Genomic DNA, 6,000 nt, shown 5'->3' on the forward strand with positions numbered 1-6,000 from the left:
TGATTCGGATCGTTTCCTATAATGCCATTTAGAGTGTGTTACTGACATTTTCAAACCATTCGATCTTTGGATGTCATTATGGTACTACAAGGCTTGCATCCTCTGAAGATCTGTGAACTAGAGCACATGTTACAAATATATATCATTCACACATATTACAAACATGTAGGTATATATATATATATATATATATATATATATATATATATATATATATATATATATATATATATATATTTATATATATACATATATATATATACATATATATATTTATATATATATACCATGAATTTGCCACTGATTCATTTTGAATTATGATTTTCAAATAATAGAAAGCCAATGTTGGTCTCAGGAACAATTGCTTTAAAAGAGAGTATCCCCAATATTGACCTGATGGAAATATATAAAAGTATTTTAAAAAGTTCCAAAGCTTGAAATATTTTAGTATTGCTAAAGACCACTGGTAAGAATGTGAATTTTGGGATCCCAAGTATTGCCTGGTTCATGTCTTCCAAATGATATGAACTCTCATTTCCTGTCAAAGTTGCCTTGTGTCCTCTGTTGACTGATTCTGATGTCAGTGGGCTATTTAGATAGTAATGGACCATTGTGCACCGGTCCATAAGCTTTCGTCTCTGGGCCAAGCTGAAGCCTAAACCAGTGCTCACCCTCACCATCTCCCCTGGCTGGGAGCAGGCTAGAGACACAAGACTACTAATCTGCTTCAAAAACCATTGTTCAATAAATAAAGATGGAAATTCCTATGTAGCTGGTCTCCTCAGGTTCCAGAAAACCGCACCGCTATATTAATAATTAGCAAACCAGATCATACCAGATTAGAATCGGGGATCTTTGGTGGTTGCAATTGACTTCTTGTAAGATTGAAAAGTATCTTTTCCATCCAAATTCAATTAAGTGACTTGAGTTAGCTACAAGTCGACACCTGCCACCAATCTTTAACTAGGATTACAACTACTTTACTAGTCTCAAAACTACCACATTATCTGACCAACATCTACAGCTGATTGTAGAATAATTCTGCAAGTGCCCTCGTCTATTGTTGAAGTTAAAACTAACTATGATTTGCACCTTTAGAAGATAGGACCCCAGAAGCTCTTAGGAGCATTACTGAAATTATTCCAGCATCCAGCAATGGAGTTACAGCTAGCTGCAATGTATAACTTTAGACCGCGGTGACCAGACGCTCTCAGGGCATTCAGCACAGAAAGAAAAATTCTTTCCAACTTTCCTATATTTTTTAACATACGTTTCCTCCGGGAGGACTGCTCCACAGGGCACTGTGATGCTGCTAAGAATTCTTCAGATGTTGACATCTGAGGCTGGAGTGGACTGACTCCCTCTGCTGGGAGTGACCCGCGATGTTCTCGCCGGCTTGGATCAGTCAGTCCGCTCTGGGAATCGCCGTTTGGGCTTCTCTGTGCCAGTCCTCAGCTAAGAAAAAAAAAAAGCACAGTCTGTGATGCTCAAAACTTCTACTTCGGCAGAATCTTCTTTTTTGATTAATTATCCTGCTAATTTCCCATTCTAGGAGCAGAAACACCCGGTTTTTCGTACATTACTGTGAATTATGTCGGTGTCAGTAGGGAGAGCGGCAAGCATCAATTCAATGATAATTTCAAAATGTTAGCAGCACACACCATTTATCATAAAAACAACTTCAAGTCCAGGAAGATAGTCAGTTCTTTTGGTTCCTAGGCATGAGCAAATATCCGGCACAGAAAGAGAGAGAGGGCTATTTGGTGATCAGTGGGTACTCGGTTATGCCTTACTCACTTTGGCACTTGGCATGAAATGCCCTTTCAAAATGATCCAGCCTGTGTGAAGGAGTCAAACACATCACTGTACTCTCCATTTTTCTCTAATTATTAATTGTGAATGAGCTGAAATTAGTTCACTTAAATCATGCGCACTACCAATCTTAATGAGTTTCCTAAACTAAGTTCCACACTTAATAAAAAGCAGACACAGTGGACAGATACCCGATTCCAGGACTCAGTGAATTCCAAAATAGGGACCTAACATGGAGAATGATATGAAGTGCATCTTTCATTTCATTGAGAGACCCCTGAGAGGCTGGGTTGGTCTCTTCCGTCATCACCACTAGACTGGGTGTAAATGTTCTTGGTAAAGCCAGTCTCTCTACAATTTTTCAGAGGCCATGAGAGGTCACCGCTGTTAGACTAAGGGTAAATGTTCTTTCTACGTTTCAGCACCAGGAGAGGTCATTTATTTATTTATTGCTACTAGCCTGAGGGTAAATGTACTTGCTAAAGCTAGTTTCTTTCTACAGTGATTCAGCGGCCAAGAGAAATCATCGCTACTAGGCTGAGGGTAAATGTTCTCGGTAAAGCCAGTATCTCTTTCTACAATGATTCAGCAGCAATGAGAGGTCATCACCAATAAACTGAGGGTAAATGTTCTTAGTAAAGCCAGTCTCTCTTTCTACAATGACTCAGTTGCACCGAGAGGTGCCTATAAAAGGTTTTGTGAAAGAGACAAATACCTGGATGATAATTTGTTAATTGATCATCATCAAGTCAAAGCAGTCACTTTCCTTTGTTGAGTCTGGGGCAGATTTTATGTTAAAATAGTCTAAATTCCAGGTTTCAGGGAGTTGGAAGCTTATGACGTTTGAAAGGAAGCATGTAGTCCCACTGCCGAATAGATTGTATCCAAAGAGCCAACTTGATTCATAATTTTGTAGAGAAATGCGTGTTTTACATATATGAAATTCACTAATTTAAGTGATATCTAAGCTCATCATACAGCATTTGCTGTGAGCCCATTACACCCGAATCTAGTGTATGCGCACTCAAAGGGGCAAGTAAGCGCTTTGAGTGGTCGAGGTGGGACAGCCCCCTATTGTTTAGACAATCATTCTTTATAAGAATAGATTTTGTCATGTTGTATAGACTGTTGATTTAAATAATTAATACCCAATCCCTTTGATCTTCTCTACTACCACATGCAAATAAGTAAAAAATCCATTAAATGAGTTCTGTGTGCATCTGAGTAATCTCTTGCGAGAATGCAGCGTTATATCACATACCAAGAGAAAGCCAGCTTGCACATGTCATTGAAACAGTTGATGCCTAATGGTCTAGTACACAATTTGCATCACTATCGTCAGCTCCTAGGAGGAGAGTATGCTCTCATTTCCTGGAAGAAATACCAACAATGTGTCTTGTCAATTTCCAGTCTGTGACAAGTTGTGTAGTGTATGATACCATCACATTAAGATCAAGAGATACAAAATAGATAAGCATGCAAGTCCTGCCGCTTTATTAAACATGGGTATGTCACTTAAACAATTTATCATGTGTACTAGTGGGTGAATAGGTGTTAGCTATCCCCTTCAAGGTGGTCTACCACAATAGCATAACAAGAATACCGTCACAGCAAAGTTGTCCTAGTATATATATGTAAGCAGAGATTTGCTATTCTTAACTCAATATTTGGCACCCCAATGATATATATATCTTCAAGGCACATTGATGTGGACTTATCCATACTTGCATTATGTACTTACAAAAACAATATTGCAGTAGTCGATATGACATTAGAGCAGGACAATATTTTGTTAATCAGAATTGTGCCATATATCCCTCTTTTCATATCATAGATGACTTACCAGAAATAGCTTCACCAACTTGAGGCTTTGATAATTACATATCTCTATTGTATAGCTTATGAATGAAGAGCTTTTAATGCCTTTGCAACGTAAACAGGGAACAGCGCTACTTCTTTGTTGTCTCAATTAAAGCAACAGCAGTTACTAAACATGTGTGCACTGGTTAGTCAGTGAAAAATGTGTTTGAGTGTAAAACCGTGGCATTGGGCATTGGATGTAATATGGCCCATAAAAAACAGTAACTGTAAGTTCTCAGGTATGTCCGTGCATGGCAGTGCTTAATTTGTAAAACATTAAGTGCCAGGGCCCTCATCAGGAGGCCACTGCAGCCCACACCACCCATTGCCCCTGCCAGTGCTGCCAATGACAGTACCAAACCAGCTACTAGCCATCACACTCCTTCACGTGTGACAGTTCCGCCTATTCCAGGCTTCCGAAGCTATAAGAGTAGCATGTGCGTGAGGTAATAATCATTTTTAACTAATATTGAATTAGTAAACAACTGTTGTTGTTCTCACTCAAAATCAGACAAACAGCCCACCATGTGGCAGACTGACCTAAGTGCTGATGCTGTCAATTAAGTGCAGGGGCCAAGCACCTGAAACCACTAGCTCAAATTAAGCACTGGTGCATGGATCACATAAATTATATGTGCAAAAATAGCAAACAGTGAAGAATTGTGTAAGTGATATTACACAGAACTACTGGCCATTCATCCATTTGTGAATCTATGACATCATTTAGATGTTTATGACACATGGAGGGGGGAAGTCTCTCAGTGCCCTTCCTATGCCATAAAGCCCCTCAAATTCTTCAAACTGGAGCAGTAGGGGCTGTTACACAATCACCATCATGTTCCCCTTTCTTCTAAAGCCAGAGGTATCGCCTAAATTCTCATTGAAAAGTAGCTGAGCACGCTCCCTTCAGAGCTCGCCGGCTCCGCTGCGCGTGTCGCAGCGGAACACATTACCAGACAGAGCGCGACGCAGCAGCACTGATAGCGGTTAAATAGTTCCATTAGCGATGGTTGAGGAGATAGACCGATACTGTCATCTTGCCACATAATGTCATTTTCCCCATGTCTCCTTTTCATTGCTGGTTATTAAGCATTAAAAATATAATGAGGCTCGCGGCACGCCTTCATGCTTCTCATCAGAACAACACAATTTCAACTCCCTGCAGTGTACTTGATTATATAACATTCCTATTACCCTATTATATTACACGGTAGCACTGGAGAGGAAGAAAAGAATCAGTGCGATCAGGGCAGGCCAGAAATAGCTGGGAGTGAACCTGCGGTGATATGCAAATTAGACGGGATACAATAGAACACTGTTGGAAGTGCTCCTCATCTCAGTGGAATCACCGCTGACCTTGAGCAGTTCACAAGAAGGAAGCCGCTGACCCCAATGATGTCCGCGTGGTCTGAGGCCACAACATTGCCACATTAAAGGACCAGTGACATCAGGGAGAGGTCGATAAAGTTCTGTTTCAATTCAATACTTTTAACCGATTGTAAAAATAATCATAATAGAGCATAAATAGATCTCAATACAAAGATGAAACCCACCTGCAGGTGAACATTAATACGCAAAAAAAACTAAGAAAGATAAATCAAGGATAAGCAATCACATTACAGTGCTATGCTTCAACTCTAGACAGCAGCAGGTTAAGTCCTGTTTCATTTCCCACATCTTTTTATACTCTTGGCAAGAAAGCCTTTGTCCGTCTTTGCTGAAAAACACCTGATAGAGGGTTGATCTTTTGGTCCCGTTACACGATTTGCCAGTGGAGGATCCAAGAGAAAGATGTGGGCCTTCACAAATTAGCACATTTTTGGCTAATGGACTCACAATGTATATCTCTCTATGCCTCCGATGGATTATCTGCCAGAGCTGATAGCGCTTTTACAAGGGTGATCCTCTTCTTTAAGCAATGCAAAAGGATTTACCTTCCCCCATAAATTCTTAGAAAGAGGAGACGGACATTATTTCCTGTTGCCCGCGTGCTTAAACATGCAAGCGAATCATTAACCCATGAATCCAGAGAAACTACAGAACCCATCTTCTGTTAGATGTGGTGAAGGCAAGATGGCAGAACCTTTTGTCTTTCAGCTCAGTCTTAATCAATGTAGTATTTATTTGACCTCAGCAGTGAACAAGGATTGCAACTGAAGAACATGGGACATGGTTTCTTAACCCTCTGCTGGTGCTCTAGCCTTTCCTTTCATCTTCTTTCATTTTATACTCAATCATCCTCGAATCCAGACACATAAATTCCTTTTACCAACGCTATTAGCCCATAAAAGTTAAAGAAGCATACATTGTTTTCATATCTCTTCTTTC

Source organism: Lissotriton helveticus, chromosome 4_1 (assembly GCF_964261635.1).
Source record: "Lissotriton helveticus chromosome 4_1, aLisHel1.1, whole genome shotgun sequence".
In the NCBI taxonomy this organism is placed as follows: domain Eukaryota; kingdom Metazoa; phylum Chordata; class Amphibia; order Caudata; family Salamandridae; genus Lissotriton; species Lissotriton helveticus.